The sequence below is a fragment of the Corylus avellana genome, chromosome 2, assembly GCF_965113065.1.
Source record: "Corylus avellana chromosome 2, dhCorAvel1.hap1.2, whole genome shotgun sequence".
Taxonomy (NCBI): domain Eukaryota; kingdom Viridiplantae; phylum Streptophyta; class Magnoliopsida; order Fagales; family Betulaceae; genus Corylus; species Corylus avellana.
In genome coordinates, this window is record NC_142491.1 from 29377627 (window position 1) to 29395320 (window position 17694).

Here is a 17694-nt window from a genome sequence, read left to right on the forward strand (position 1 = left end):
AGCACAGCTTCCTTATCTTGCCACCAATGCTTTGCTTCTCCAGTTAGCTTATAAGTAGTGTAAGACACCTTCGGCTCATTGGTGAATCCAATTATGGCTAACTCTTCCACATCAATCAGCAAGTTCTTTGTACTGATATGATCACCTCTCCCATCGAAAGACTTCGAATGATGACTACAGAAGTCCTTCAGAGAACAACCAGATCCTTCAGCTGGCTGCTTGTCAATCGAAGGCTGACGCTAGCTGACCAATTGCATCCACCACTCGATCTTCTCCCGGAGGTGTTGTTCCATAAATTGGAATGTCCACAGGTTTGGGGTGAACATCATTTGCAGGGCTGCTGATTTCTAGCGCGTTAGGTCCGGTTTTTGGGTTCCTTCGAGGCGGCATTCTCTACAACAAAAAGGAGAGTTAGAACTAATTCGTCTAGAACCGAGCGACCAACCTAGAGGTTAAGCCCCAACAACTTATCCATCCTATACTCTGGTGTGATCATGGCCAAGGTTCTCTTTTTCCTTTTACCCTAAAGTCCTTTCAGAACATAAGGCTCTGATACCAACTGTAACGACCTCGATGAAAATCAGTTAACTGGTAACTATCTTCATGGTTTACCTCCCAGCCCTACCCCTTGCCGGATAAGACTCAGGGATCGTAACCTCTCGTAAGCGACAAACCTCAGCGGAAAACTTTCTAGACTTTAGGATTAGAGAGTAGTAATAAAACATTCACCAAAGTAAACATAATTTCTCATAGATTAAAATAAGTCACCAAATGTATCGGTCATCACATCGTCATCACAACAAAAGCATTACATTCCTCAAGCATAATTGTTTTACAAAAGATCAAAAGATCAAATCATAAGTGTAAGTAATGCTAATGAGATAATAATCTCGATCATCTCTGCCCGGGTAGTTCCTCCATCATTCCACATGGACTTCAACCAAACTGAGTCCATATTCTCAAAAATGGCTTGGATCAAGTCCTGTACAATCACCCTAGTCCGGTCCAAAGGCATCACCGTCTATGCTAGCTAATCCACACAATTATTTATAATGACGGGGAAAGACATAAAATAAAAAGAAGGGGGTATGTCAAAGACTTAGTGAATATTAACACAGATAATAACCATGTTAGTTTAGTAATGAACTCCATTTTCTAAGGTAGGCAACAGTTTAATCGTGACAGTTTTTCATGAATGTGATATAGATATATGATATATGCATAAGATCATGACAATGATAGTTCAACAGTATAGCCTACCCGAGATATTATCCCTTCTTAGCAGGGTTAGCGCTATCCCGAGGGACTTGTAATAGAATGCTGGTGCCTCAGCCATTCTACACTACCGTACATAACATTAGCGGCATGACCGAGTTCGACCTTGGGTGGCCCACACTGCTAATGATGCCTGTCCTATAGTGGCCAAGTCATTTGGGACTGACTGTGCCTAGTCACGTAACCATTGGATCCAAAGGCCACATAACACTCACACTTTTGATCATAAAGCTAACATGTATAGTAAGCCTATAACAATTATGCCGCGCGTACAGGTGTACCATGTCATACGATACAAATTATTTTGTCTGTATTTTACATGCATGTTTCTTTACAAGTCTCACTTTCCTTAACATATTCAACACAACATTTTTCAGAAAAGCTAGAGTTTATGTGCAACAAGTATACAGTGTGAGAATTTTAAATATGCATGGCTCGGTACAAAAAAATAGACGTGCAGCTATGGAAAAAATAGTGCTGAGTATTTTGTGAGTTAAAACTAACCTTGGTCTACTGACTCCAAGTAAATCTCCAAATGTTCCGAGTCCTCCAAATATGTGGAAAACCTTCTACTAGTCCTAAGTGTAACTTAAAACAACCTCAAAAACATGAAAACCAGAGCTATTGGACGGCTTGGTTAAAATGAAGTTTTCCCTGAATTACTCCTAACCGTACGTCCGATATTGAGACCGTACGTCCGCCCAGAAAGTTTTAGGTAGAACCTCATTTGTTCCAAATGTCCACCTATCCTCCCAAATCATTTTTAAACCCATCTAAATGGATTTCTAAGACCTCCTATCTCCAAATGAGGTCACCATGCAAAAGATAATACATCCAATCAAGATAATCGTTAACTTTAACATGATTAAAGCACAATCTTGCTAGAAAATAAAAACTAACAACTAAGCTAGCATTAGAATAGCATAACAACTAAGTAACGAGCTAGGTTAAAAAGCGTTATTTCCTTGAAGCGAAACTTCAATAACCTCCTCTCTGATAGCACAAAAAGCTCACAAATCTCACAAATCTCACAAATCACACTCATAAGGGTTTCTAGTAGCATAGGGGCGAGTTAGGCAGTGAACAGTGTGTGTGAAACTGAAGGGGGTAGGGGCATTTCTAGGGGAAGGAAATTTGAAGCGTTCACTAACTCCCCTGAAAAGTAGTAGACGTTTGGTACTATTGGGGCGTACGTTCAGTACTGTTTACACAGCGGTCCAAAGGCTATAGCGTACGTCCAGGTTTTACCCAGAGGTTTTCCAAAAATCAGCGTACGTCTAGATGGTCCCTAAGCATACGTCCATGGGGTCCTCAATGTACTATTGTCAGCGTACGTACAGTGGTCCCCTTACGTACGTCCTCTACTAACTACAGTCTACAGGGGTGTACGTCTTGTAACCCTATCGTACGTCCGGTCTGAAAGTTCAAAAATACCCAAAGTGCCCTTATAGCTGTCCTTAATGACCCAAAGTCCAAATTAACCCTCTAACTAAGCTACCTAAGCTTAATTAATTATTTGGGTCACTACATTAACTTTATTGTCAAATGTGTGTGTGTGTGAGCTTTCGATCCAATGGTTTTTTGACCAAGGCGCAGCCATTCTCTATGGATGGTTACCATAGGACGAACATCATTAGTGGTGTGGGCCACCCGAGGTCGGACTCGGTCGTGCCACTAATGTTATGTATGGTAGCTTATAATATCCAAGGCACCAGTGTTGTATTACAAGTCCCTCGGGATAGCGCGAACCCTACTGAGAAGATGTAATATCTCCGGTAAACCATACGGTTGAACTATTACTGTTACTCTATATTATAAGCATATATTATATCTATATCACATTCATGATAAACTGTCATCTCATAATGTTGCACGTGCTTTATAAACAACTGAGTTCACCATTTAATGATGGGTACGTCATGTGCATTTATACTCACCAAGTCGTCGGACTTACCCTTGTATTATTTCTCTTTTTTCTCCATATGTACAACTATGCTGTTATAAATAGTTTAGAAAAAGATGGATATTGCGAAGCATCCGGTTATCTTGGACGATTCGACTCGGAAGATGCTTGAGAACTTATTGCAAGCTTAGGCGAGTGCTCATGGTAAATAATACTTATGAGTTGTGTTGTAGGCTTAGGAGCTGTTATGCATGCTTGCATATTAAAGTGTAGCATCGATGCCTTGTAATGATGATGTGTATAGTATGATTTCAGCTACTTTGATGTTCCTTGGTAGACGTTCTGGTTGTAATAATTAATGTTTATAGAATCTTGATGTTTTTGCAGTTTAGTATCCTTTGTTTTTTAGTAGTATAAGTCCTTGAGTCTTGTTCCGTGAGGGATAAGGCTAGGAGATGAACCGTGGAATTAATTACAAGTTAATTAATTTTTGGAGCATTACAGAAAGGGCTACATCAACGCCCTATTACGAATTAGTTGCTCATCCTGGTGCTGGGATGGCCTCCTGCTATGTTCCTGCTCTCTTCAACTCTTCAAGAAGGTATTTTGTATCTAAAACTAAGCACACCTTTCTTTGATGCTTAGAAGCCAATTTATAGGGTGTAAAAAAAACCCTAGAAGCCCTAGGAATCCCCCAAAAAAAATCGTACTTTAGTCTTCTAGTCAAATTAGGAAGCAATCCTAGCACAAATTGGAATAAGATTCGTCCAGATTTGCATTCTTTTATTGCAAGATGATTTTGGCATAGCGAACGCCCAAATTAGGAAACTTCTATTTCACAATGATTTGTATTATTTTGAGGTAGCTTTCTAATGCTGCTGGTTTCTCTGCAATCCGATTTTAATTCCAATTAGAGAAATTCATATTTAATCATTTCCTTGATTTGATTAAACTTAACCACATCATATAGGTCCTCTATTATGATTGGTTAAGCTTAACCACATCTTCTAGGTCTTCTTAAAGTGCGTCTTAAGCCCAAAAGCAATGGTATTTCTTGTATCTTTATTAAACACCTGAAAACACTAAAACAACACAAAATCAAACAATTAACAATGCTAAGGAATTAACATATGCAAGTTAAGAGGCTTGAATGTGCAATATTCAGCGCTTATCACACCCCTAAACTTATATATTGCTAGTCCCTTAGCAATACAAAAATAGAAAATAAACTAAAAAATAACAAGATAAATCATTCTTTCGTGTGATGTATGATTGCATTTAGCGTATGCAACAAGCCTTTTAAACCCCTAGGAATGATACCCATAAACATTGTCATCATTATGTTATTCAAAAGGATGAAGTATCACAAAAATAATGGTTCTCATTCATTGGCAAGCTTAAAAAGATAAACTCCATCTTCGAAATTCCAAGAAATCACAAGTCAAATCACTTATAAATGGCAGTTTGAGATACAACAAATTACAATTAGTGCAAATTGAACTAATATATAATCATGAGGCTTCAAAGCAATTCCAATATAAATGAATCAACATATCAGAATTTATTGGACTTCCTATTAGATGAAACAACCAAGGCATACTTTTTTTTTTTTTTTTGGTAGGTTGTGCAATGCTTAGCTCCCTTAAGCTTTCTACTTGACCCGTGTATCGAGTGTTAAGCCAATGACTCCCAAACCAAATGGCTTTAGGCCATTAGGTGTAAAGACACCCCTAAGGACTTACTAACTCGAGTTAAAAAGGCTACGAAGCTAAGCTAGCTATGTTATTAATCAAACCAAACTTCTCACTTTTTGACGTGAACACTCGTTGCTTAATGAGCCAAGAGGTCCGGTTTATATATATATATATATACCAAGATTATTCATCCAATAAGTCACCCAACTGTATTCAAGATATTGAAAACAAACATGATTGGTCTCAAATTTCATACCTCACAAACATGTGCTAGTGTGCTCAAGGTAAATGAAATTAAAACAAGAAGCATCTCATGTTGCCAAAGGTAAATAACAAGACTCAAAATTTCTAAGTCAAAAGATCATGTGTTCATAACTTTACGCCCACCAATGAAATTCAAATCAAAATCAAAGCTCAGCCACATGCTTAAGAATAACATAACAACAATATTGGACAATGTTTTGTTCTTCCATACCCCCAAACTTGAATCATACATTGTCCCCAATGTGTGTACAGAATTAAAAAATAAGAGCAAGAGAATAGGAATACCTGAATGAGCAGATGTGGGGCATATCATACCCCCAAACTTGTATGCAAAAAACACATGTCCTAGAAAAATATGTGATACTCCAACCAAATACCAGTCAAATGCAGTGCATTGTTGTCAAAATATAATCAAAGAATGAAACAATAATGAAGAGAATAAACCTGGAAGGAGATTATGTACCCTGGCTGAGTCAGGTTAAGTGCACAAGGCTTGTGCTTGAACCTATGAAGCAGATCACTTTGAATATTCTCAAACAGTTTCTCATCCGGAAGGAAATCATGATCTGAAATAAAATGAGGAGAATACTCAGGAAATTTTTCTACCTCGATGGTTTTTTTTGCTCTTCCAGACTACTCTCCTGGCCTCTTGATAAGTTATAAGCAATAATGACCGGGAAAGTGTTATTTGTCCCTAAAATTGAAGATTTCAGATTAACTGGAATAGGGACTTGGGGCTCATATGGCGTCTCGAGAATAGGAGTGGATGCTGAAGGAGCCTCAATGCTCACCTCCTTGCCTTTTGCCTGATGTAGATCCTGTGGGGCCTCAATTTGCTCCTCCTTCCTCTCTTCCACGTGATTTTCGACCACTTCTCAACTTATCTGTGTGGTGATAGCTTGTCCATGATAAGAAGTACTCTCATCCACCATGTAATGTCCATCAGGATCGGCCACCGGTTGGATTTGAAGCTTTCCTTTCTACTCTATTGAGGGTATTGACTATTTGTTCGACGTAAGCTTCTATCTTGGCAAGGGATTGAGAGTGAGAATGCATCAGTGGATCTTAGGCAACTCGCCTGTTGAGAACAGCTAACAACTTTTCTTCAAAGTTAGAATTACTTGGAGGAGGTCGCTCGGCCTGATAATGTTGTTGTGGAGCTGATTGATATTGAGGGGAATAATAGGATTGATCATTGAATTGCGGATATGCCTGATGGTGTAGTTCATGAGATTATGGAGTAAAATTTCCCTGAGCTTGGGTTTGCTACGAGAGATTAGAATGGTTGCTCCATTCCTGGTTATAGGAATAAAAAATAAGGGTCATTCCCAGTCTAGAGAACGGTGTGTTCATATGCTTATAAGAATAGTTAGAAATTGTCCTGTGGTAGGACAATCTCTAACATGGTGATAAGGACTAAAGCAATATGAACATGGTCCATGGCGTGTTGAACTTCCTCCCCACATGATCTAAACTAACAAAAATAAAATAAAATAACAAACAAGAAAATAAAGCCAAAAAAAAAAAAAAAATTCGGGGCTGCAGCTGCTAGATTCTGGCATGCAGCCGTAAGTGCACTCGATCACACTTGAGGGTGCGCTCAAGCGCACTGCCGATAGATGCTGGGGCGGAGGGCTGATGCGCTCGTTCACAGCTTGTTGGCAAGGTGCATAAGTGCGCTCGATCGCAATGGAGGGTGTGCTCGAGCGCACTGCTGATGCTGGGGCTCTTGGCAGCTGCGGACCTGAGAGCAAAAAATTAAAAAAAAAAAAAACTAAACAAAAATAAGATTAGAAAACAAAATAAAATAAATAAATAAAGAAACAGAAAATAATTAAGCTAGATTTAATCTTTAAAACTTAATAATGCAACTGTTAAGAAATCCCCGGCAACAGCGCCAAAAATTGATGTGGTCGTTTTGTGTCCAAAAATATTAATAATTAAAATAACTACTCGCAATAGAACAAATCCTTGTGGGATAAGGCTATATAGAGGGTGTTGAACCTCAAGGATTGCGCGGGTGTTGTTATCAAGCTTTTCAAGATTAAATATAGCTCAATTTAAAAGAAGATTGATTTGTTTTGTTTTCAAACTAAATGCATAAAAGTAAAAGTAAAGATAAATAGTATGAGAGATAGAATATGAGGTTGATTTCACCATTAATCGCATAACAATGGTCAATCATAAATTAATAAGGAAAATTCATATTATGCATGATATAGGGCTCATCTCACTCGAGTTGTCAAGAAATTACTATCATTAAGAAATAAGTATAATCCATCTATGGTTGGCACTTACCGTCCACCTAACCACTAAGATGTGGTACGATCTGTCTTCTCTAGGTATGGATTATCTAATTTCTTAATAGGCTACACACGATCAATGAGTAAGCATAACCCATCTTTGGTTGGCACGGACTGTCTACCTAAATTACGCCAAACTAGGGTTTAGTACAATCTGTATTCCCAAGGCATGGCCTATCAAATCCTATTGATCATGTATCAGCTAAAATCGTTGTATAACAATCATTCATATAATCACAGAAAATATGAAGGATTGAGTTCAATCAATATAAAAAACTTTCTAAGACAAGAGAATAATTTCATAATGATTGAATATAAACATTAAGATCAATTCTCAAAGTTATACATCCATCATGCATATAGAAAAACCCAAATTGAAATATAATTAAACCATTGTTACTTGGAAAGGGCTACATCAATGCCCTATTATGAATTAGTTGCTCATCCTGGTGCTGGGATGGCCTCCTGCCATGTTCATTTTCTCTTCAACTCTCCAAACCTCTAAGAAGATATTTTGTATCTAAAACTAAGCACACATTTCTTTGAAGCTTAGAGGCCTATTTATAGGGTGTAAAACAAACCCTAGAAGCCCTAGGAATCCCAAAAAATCATACTTCAGTCTCCTACTCAAATTAGGAAGCACTCATAGTACAAATCGGAATAGGTTTCCTCAAGATTTGTATTCTTTTATTGCAGAATGCCTTTGGCATAGCAAACGTCCGAATTAGGAAAATCATATTTCACAATAATTTGTATTATTTTGAGTTGGCTTTCCAATGCTGCTAGTTTCAGTGCAATCTGATACTTGAGCAGAAAATTATGGTCAAAATACTGAGATTTTTGCAGAATCCAAATTTGAATCAAATATGATTTTAAGTCCAATTAGAGAAATTCCGATTTAATCATTTCCTTGATTTGATTATACTTAACCACATCATATAAGTTCTCTATTATGATTGGTTAAGCTTAATGATATCTTATAGGTTTTCTCAAAGTGTGTCTTAAGTCCAAAATTAAGGTATTTCTTGTATCTTTATTAAACACCTGAAAACACTAAAACAATACGAAATCAAACAAAAAACAATGCTAAGGAATTAACATATGCGAGTTAAGGGAATTGAATGTCAAACATTTGGCGCTTATCACCTCCCAATTTCTTAGGGAGACTTGGAGATTAGGTTGGCCCGTGGGAATTATGGTGAGGGTGTATGCAATAGATCATTCCCTACGGTTCATGCATCCTACGACCTCCCCTCATAATTCAAAATGTCGTTAATGTCTTTAATATGACAAACGTTATGATAATCACTGCTCTTGAGAGTAGAAGTGACGATGACAAATGGTAATGTTGGTGTGATAATGTCAATGTTGTGGCACTTTGAGAACCAAGGGATTTGGTAAAGATGTTGTGCCAAATACTACATAAATTAATAGATAATATTTAGTACGTTTTAACTCGCAAGTTGACAAAATCAAAACAATAGTATAGTGCAGCAAGTACAAGATTGATCCCATGGAGATTGTTGATTTTATTTAGAATTGATTAAAATATCAACTTTGTGACGAAATTGATATTATGAAAATAAATAAAGGTAAAGATAAAGATAAAGGTAGGGCTTTGATATCCACCACTAATCATGCTTAAATAATATAACAATATGCCAATGCTCTAATCATATTATGAATATCTAATGTTTGCCAACTTAAGGGTATAGGTGTCTACTCCTTAAGCTATTGATCTTCCTAAGCAACAAATTAGGCATGGGTGTCTACTCTAATTCTTTTCTTTCTTAAAGGATTTAGCATGGGTGTCTACTAAGTTGTTCTTTAAGAAAGCATAAATCTATGGAAATTGACAAACACATGAGGCCTAGGGCATGGGTGTCTACTCCCTGTTCCTCATGTTGATTAACCCAAGAACTCGGGGTGAGATTATTTTGTTACTCTATTAAACCCTGGACTCGATCGTCCAAATTGATTTAAATAACTAATCTATACCACATGCATATAATGGCCAATCACACACATATGAGGAATTCAATAAAAGAGGAATTAATCAAGTTAAGAATCACAATATGATTATCACAAAGGCGCCAATATTGAAATATTAAATAAACATAATTAGGGCTTCAATATAGCCCCACTAAAGAGTTAGTTACACATAATTAAAATAAAACTAAAAAGAAAAGGGAAAGAAAGAACCAAAAACGACTCCTTGAAGTAGCCTCCAATTCCTCTCCCTAAAGTTGTCTCCTTGAAATTGTGTAAGGATTGTGTATTGAATTGTGAGGCTTAGAGGTCTATTTATAGGGCTTAGGAGAGTCCTAGAAGCCCTAGTAATCCTAGGAAATTCGGAGATTTAAGTCTTAGTCCAATTACGATAAAGAAAATCTAAGTCCAAATCGGAATAGGATTCTTCAAGAATTGCATTCCTATATTCCGGGGTGATTTTAGCATAGCAGCATTCCGAATTAGAAAACTTCTATTTCACAATTATTTGTATAATTTTGAGTTAGCTTTCTAATGCAGCTTGAATCACCTTAATTGAATATTTGAGCTGAAGGTTATGGTCAAAATACCTAGACATGTGCGGAATCCAAATTTGAATCAAATCCGATTTTGACTCCAATTTGAGAAATTTCAATTTAATCCTTTCCTTTATTTGATTAAACTTAACCACATCATATAGGTCTTCGATTATGATTGGTTAAGCTTAACCATATCTTCTAGGTCTTCCCAATTTGCCCTCTAAGCTTGGAACTTTTTCGGAAATGCTTTCTTTTCTTCCATTACTTACAAAAACACAGAAAACACAGAAAGGAAATAAAATAGCACAACATAACAAGACTAAGAAATTAACAAGTTGAAATTAAGGGCTAAAATATGAATATTTTGGCACTTATCAAAAGATCATGTCATGATGGCCTGTGCTAGGATTATGGCGTCGCCTCATAGATAAGTGTTGCCAGGTGATGTGGATCTTTGTGAAGCGTATCTCAATAATAAAATAACCACTCGCAATAGAACGAATCTTTGTAGGATAGGACAATATAAAGTGTTAACACAGTTTCTGGTTTGGTGAACTCAAGGGGTAGAACCATAATTCTGGGTGCTACTCCTTCTTCAACCTGCGAGATAAAATTGGGTTAAAAGAATACACCGGGGTGTTTCCAGTGAATCCTCCTCCAATGCTAAAGTTAGCTTCTTTCTGAGTTCTGTATAGTATCTAGCAAGGATGAATCATGTACCTATCTTCCTGATGTTCGTGTCCTTTTATAGGTAGAATTGTAGATGATCAGGCGGAGGATTTGGGATCCGGGCGTAACGGGTGGAAGAGTTAATATTTTTGTTCCCCAGCCGTTATAAATAACTTGTAAATGTATCTTTAACGCGCATCCCTTATCTGGCGCGTAACTGTTCGAGTCATCAATGTTAGTTCATGAATGATGCATAACCGACTAGATGGTTTAATGCATTCCATTATATTGAGCGTTCCTGATTGTGCTGGCCTCAAATGATCATTCTTGGCATAGCTGAAATTGCAGGTCAACTGATCTTTGATTGGGGCTTTGGGCTTTATCAAGGTAGGGCTATCATGATACTTTGGGCTCTTTCCCTTGGATTACTATGCCTAGGGCCCATGGGCCTTAGTCTCAAGAATTTGTGTAACAATTACCCCCCGAATTCCTTCTATTGAGAATCCAAGAGAATGGAATTCCAATACTTGGCTTCCTCCTTTTTCTCCATAATGGCAAATTCTTCAAATGATTTTCGTTGCACGACTCGTTGGAGCTGTTATTCTTGGTGTTTTAACTATTTGTGGAACCCAAAAACTGTACATCTGAGATACTAGGCGATTAGGTTTGATCTTCGTCCTTTCAAATCCTTTGTCCATATACTCATAAATGTGCCGCTACATCCATATACTCATAAATGTGCTGCTACCCCCTCCACGTGTTTCTTTCTAAGTGAGTCATGTCCGAGCGTGTGGGCTTCTAAAACAGGTGTTGGATGCTAAATGGTAACCTTTGTTGCATCTTTTAATGGGAAGGATATCATGGGCTTCCTCGGTTTAGGTGTAGCTGTAGGTTCATGATGGTTTTGCATTAAATGCTTCATCGATTTGTCTGAGGTTTTCCTTTATAAATAATTTCCCCTTCTTCTTCCTGTTCACCGCTTCAAACTTCTGTATTTCTTGCTTTCGAAAATTCTCAAGAACTCCATTTTTTGCAATCATGTCTACTTTTAATCAACCTCAGCTTTCTGACGGCGAGATCTTCGACGGCTACTCTCCGGAGGTCCCTTTGGTTCGATAGAAAGGGGACTCGTCTGCTAGGGTTCGCCCGTTCAGTGGAGCGTCTCCCTCCAATGTGAAGCCTTCTTTACACTTGGACTTTCCCTGTCAACATAGGTCCTGTTTTTCGTCATCTGATGAAAAGGTACTTCGACACAACTACAAGATTCCCCCTTCGATTTCATTACATTTTCCTAATGACTCCACCGGAATGATCGGTGGTCCCAGAGATATATTCATTCATGAATGAATGTTTCAGGCGGGAATTTGTTTGCCTTTTTCCCCAGTTATCAGGGAAATGTTATCTTTTTTAGGAGTAGCCATGGGGTAGTTGATGCCTAACCGATGGTGATATTTTCTGGCCACGTTTTTGTTGTGGCCTACCGTTTTCTCAGGGAAAACAATGTTGGTCCTGGAATTCTTTAATATATATGGTCCCCATATATACCCCAACACCGAGATGGTAACCTTCATGGTTCGCGGGAAGAACCAATTTGTTGAGATTGGTACTGCTTATTCCAATAATAAGCACTGGACGAAGCAATTCTTTTATGTTTCTAGTGATTAGGAGGCATCCTCATCAGAAGCTTTGCCGTTGGAGCACGCCGTTCCCCGAGAGTGGGGGGCTTCCAAGGAAAATTGTGAGTGTTTCTAATTTTGCCTCTTCTTCAATCTTTTTTTTTTTTTTTTTAATCTCTTTCTTTTGGTAGGGGAGGAATGTCCCAAAATGAACTTGGAACAAAAAGCTAGGTTGATCATATTCTGGCTTTCTCTCAACTTCCAGAGAATGAGGCTCCAATGACTTTCAGTGCTAACGTTACTGATTTTGCTCTCTTAGAGCATTTGGGCTATTAGATCCCAACCGACAAGGTTTTTTGGTATTGCCAGGGGAATCCAAAGAAAAAGGTTCTCCCATCTGACAAGGCAGTCCAAAAATTGTTGGCTCGGTTTCAAGGTAAGAAGACTCGAGCACATAAAGCTGTCAATCCTTTGGATAAGCCGGCTATGGTTAAGGCTTCTACTCCAAGGAGCTCTGGTTCTGCTTCTAAATCTTCTGCACATCCCCAAGTTTGGGGCACTTCTTCACTTGCTTTTGTTGCCAAGGCCAACCCCTCGGCGCTAAAGAGGAAGGCAAATAAGGGCAAGGCTCCGCTAGAGGAGCCTTTAAAGAAAGCGTGGGCTGATAAATCTCTAGAACTTTTGAACTTGGTGTCATCTGCCAAGTCTGATTTTGCTGTTGTGACTTTCGGAGAACCTCGCACTTTGACTGCTGTCCCTGATCCATTTCCTTCGAGGGATGTACATCTTTTGCAATTTACTCCTTTATATATCCGGCCTCAGGAGCAAGGAGAGCCAATCGCCGTTCGTAATGAGGTTTATGGATCTTCTGACCTTCCTACTTCTAAGACCATTCCTTCACCTCCTCCTACTAAGCCCGAGGATTGAGAACCTGTGTTTAGGGGGCAACCGCACAGAGGCCATTCTGGGAGGAACTCATCCTTGATGTGATCGTTAGCTAAAGGTTTGAAGGGACATCCTTTGGCTGCAATTACCAAACTGCTACCTGTCAATCATACCCGAGGGGAGGGTAAACTTACTCATGAGATGTTTGTAGACAAGATAATTCATCATCATTACTTGGTATGTTTTACAATTTTTTTTTTGATTTTCTTCTCTTCATTTTTCTCATATGTTTTCTTCTTTGCAGTCTTCGGTTCTGTTGGCCAGTTGGTATGATGAATCAAGAAGGTATGCGGGAGTATGCCAATGAAGGGGTTGAACTCCGAGAGTTGGTCTGGAAATTGAGCAATTGGAAAGAATCGTCAAGCTCACAAGAAGTCTCCATTTCCGAAGTGGAGAACCTTCGCCTTTTGTTGGCCACAAAGGATCAAGAGCTTATCGAGAGCAAGTAGAGGTGCTTCAAGTTGAAGGTGGCAAATATTCAACTTCAAGAGCTTCTGGATGCTGCAACCCAAAAAAACTGGGAGCTTGTGGAGCATGCCAAGGAGGTGGATGCCAATGTTCAACAAGTAGCCGCGAAACATTTCAAAGTTGTGGAGGAACTTCATCAGACTCGGACCTGTGAGGAGGGTTATCGGAAGCTTTCCGAGACTTTAGAGGTTTAGCTATCTCAAGCCAAGGATGCTCGTGAGAAGGCTGAGGCAGATTTGGAGGGTTCTCTGGACAGATGTAGCCAATTCTGTCGAGGGTACCGTTACTGGAGGGCTAAAACCATTTGATATTTCAAAGAGATGTCTTTTGTCCCTTGGCCCCGAGACTTGATCTGGGCTCGAGGCTTTCATTGGGGCTTCGAGAATTGCTAATACTTGACCATCAATCGAGAGTGGTTAAACATTGACCCAGCCACAATGAATTTTGACTTTCTGACGATTTCGGCTTTTGCTATTGATGAGTTAGTTGATACTAGAAGTGATCTAATTCCAGATGCTCTAGAGACTAATGTTTAAGGGTTTCGACTGGAGGCCAATCTACCCCTAGAGCCGCTCGGCCCCGAGGTCGATATTGATGATGATGATGATGCCCCCGCTACCAGACTTGCTTCCAAGACTTAACTTGATCTTCTCATTTTTTTTCATAAGACTTTGGTTGTCTGTGTAAGGAACATTTCTATTTTCCGTAACTGTTAAACTTCTCTCTTCTGCCTGTTTCTATGATTCTCGAGCCTCTTTACTTTTTTGATTTTGAATTTTTTTTTTCATAAGACTTTGGTTGTCTGTATAAGGAACATTTCTATTTTCCGTAATTGTTAAACTCCTTTCTTCTGCCTATTTCTATGATTCTCGATCCTCTTTACTTTTTTGATTTTGAATTTTTTGAAATATGAAATATGTGGTTGTACTCAAATCTTCTGTTTTATGTAGTTGTACTACCCCCCATATTATTTTTATCCTTGGTCATTTAGTAATTCCTATTGTCACTTGTATGCTGATGTTTCAGGTATCGAGGGTAATTAGTGCTTTGCACGCTTGTGTATGGCGCGACACGTGGAATATGTTCATTTGGTCTTCGGTTTGCGTCAATTGACTTCCTGAGGAATGTCTGCATGCTTCTTCTCTTCTCATTAAATACAACTCTTTGTCTTCCCGAGGATTCAGCCTTATAAATACCCCTCCTTTCCTTCATGTTTTTTCATTCGACTGATTTCTTGTCTTTTGTTTTATCACTTTCCTAGTTTGTCTAGGGTTCTCAAGTTTCTTCTTTGATGGCTTCTTCTTCCTCCTCTGGTAGTTTAGCAGACATAGAATCGTTAGTGGCTTCAACTCTGTGCCCGCCTTATGAGGAGGAGGTGCTTTCGACCAAACCACAGGTGGGCCAACTTTGTCCTAGGGTGCCTCAAGCCTCCGAAGCAGAGATTGCTAGTCTGCGACTTTTGTTGGAAATGCGGGAGCAGGGTTGTTGTGCAATTATCCACCTAAATTAATAGGCAAATAATTGTACGTTTTACTCGTAAGTGCACAAGAGAAAAATGATAGTATAAAAAGCAAGTACGAGATCATTCTCACGAGGATTGTGTAAATTATGCTTAAAAGTAATTTCTGGCAATTAGTTAACTCAATTGAACAAGATAAAAGGTTGAATTGAAATAATAAGAATGAAAGGGTAGGGTTTTGATATCCATGGCTAACCATACTCGAATAAGATGAATAATATGCCAATGTTCCAATTATATCAAGATACCCAATGTTTGCCAACCTAAGGGCATGGCATCTACTCCTTAAGATATTGATCTCCTTAAGCAACGAATTAGGCATGGTATCTACTCTAATTCTTTTCTTTCTCAAAGGATTTAGCTTGATACTAAATTGTTCTTCAAGAAAGCATAAATCTATGGAAATCGACAATCGCATGAAGCCTAGGGCATGGTATCTACTCTCGGTTCTCCATATTGATTAATCCAAGAACCTGTGATGGGGTTCTTTTGTCACTTTATTAACCCATGACTCAGTCATCCAAATTGACTTAAATAACACATCCATACCACAAGCATATGATGATCAAGCATATTCATGTGAGGAATTCAATAACATTGGAAATAATCAAGTTAAGTATCCAAAATATAATTGTGGCAAATGTGCCAATATTGAAATCCTAAAGCGACATGATTAGGGCTTCAATCGAGCCCTAACTAAAGTATTAGCTACATATAATTCACATGAGAATCATCCTCATAAAAAAATAAAATAGAAGGGAAGAAAAGAAAAGCCCAAAACTCATCTTGATCTAGCTTCCAATTCTTCTCTCGAGCGTATGTCTGCTTCTCCCCCCTTTATTTGGATGAATAAAGAGTCGATTTATAAAGTGTGGAAGAACGCTAGATGTTCTTGTGCATCCTAACAACTCAAAAATAGTTGGAATTGGACTCTAGACTTTAAAACCGTGCAAAACTGTGTTCTCTACTGCCAGTACACGTTTGCGCTCGATCGCAGGAATTGTGCTCGATCGCATTACTACAATCAATCCAACTGGTTTGGGTGCTTGAGCGCATGGCTGCGCTCGATCCTAGCTGCTTGTACGCTCGAGCGCTGATGCGCTCGAGCTTAGTTGCTTGTGCTCGATCCCAGGCCAGATTTTCCCGAAAATGTCTTTTAATCTTGGAACTTGCCAGAAACGCTTGATTTTCTTCAAAATTCTATAAACTACAAGAAAACACAAAACATCAAACTATAACAAAACTAAGAGATTAACATATGTGAATTAAGGGGCTTGAATGTGTAACATTCAGCACTTATCACGCCCCCAAAGTTACATACTGCTAGTCCCTTAGCAATACAAAACAGAAAATAAACTGAAAAACTGAGAAACATAAAACAACAACTACTCTACCTCCATTATCGTGGGAAATACGATTGCATTTAGCATATGCAACAATCCTTTTAAACCCCAAGGCATCCCTAGTAGGACGAGTGAAGTCTTGTGAGGGTTAAACAGAAATGTTACCCACAAACATTATGCAAAGTTCATGTCATCTGTAAGATTGAAGTATCACTTAAAACACTTATTTTTATTCATTAGCAAACTTAAAAGGATAAACTCCATCTTCAAAATGAATTGGAATTCCCAAGTCTAACCACTTACAAATGACCGGCTGAGGCATCATAAGTTCAATTGAGTGTAAAGTCCAAATGTTCAATGGCTCAATAGCTCTAAGTTCACTAGGATTCCCATCGGAATGAATACTATGGCACAATAGTAAGAACCTACTTTCTTTATTCTTTTTGGTCAAGATGTGCAATACTTGATTCCCTTAAGCTTTCTAATTGACCCATGTAGTGAGTGTTAGGCCAATGCTTCCCAAACCAGACGGTTTTGGGGCATTAGGTGTAAGAACACTCCTATGGACTTACTAACTGATAAATACTGAATGTTACACATTTTAACCCCTTAATTCACATATGTTAAGCTCTTAATTTTGTTATTATGTGATGTTTTGTTTTGTTTTTGTGTTTTCTTGCAGTTTTTAGGTTTTTGAAGAAAAGCAAGTGTTTCGGACAAGTTCCAAGACAAAAAGATAATTTCTGGAAAAGCTGGAGCTTTGGGATCGAGCGCAAGCAACATTAGGCTCGTAAAAAAGGCAGGATCGAGTGTAGTCATGCGCTCGAGCGCACAACTATGGGATCGAGCGCACTCGAGCACCCAACATGCGGCCAAACTGCTTTTTCACTCCATATTGGGTTTTTAGTCTCCTTTTTGGATTAGGAGACTGGCCCACGGTTTTTCTAGGGTTTCTAGGGCTACTAGGGTTCTCCTTATCCCTACAACTAGACCTCTAAGCATTGAGAAAAGAGATAAAATTTTAGAGAGGAGCTTTGGGGAGAGGAATTGGAACTACTTCAAGAAGTCGTTTTCGGGTTCTTTACCTTTTCAATTATATGTAAGTAAATACTTTTGTTAGGGGCTAGATTGAAGCCCTAATCATGTCTCTTTAGGATTTCAATATTG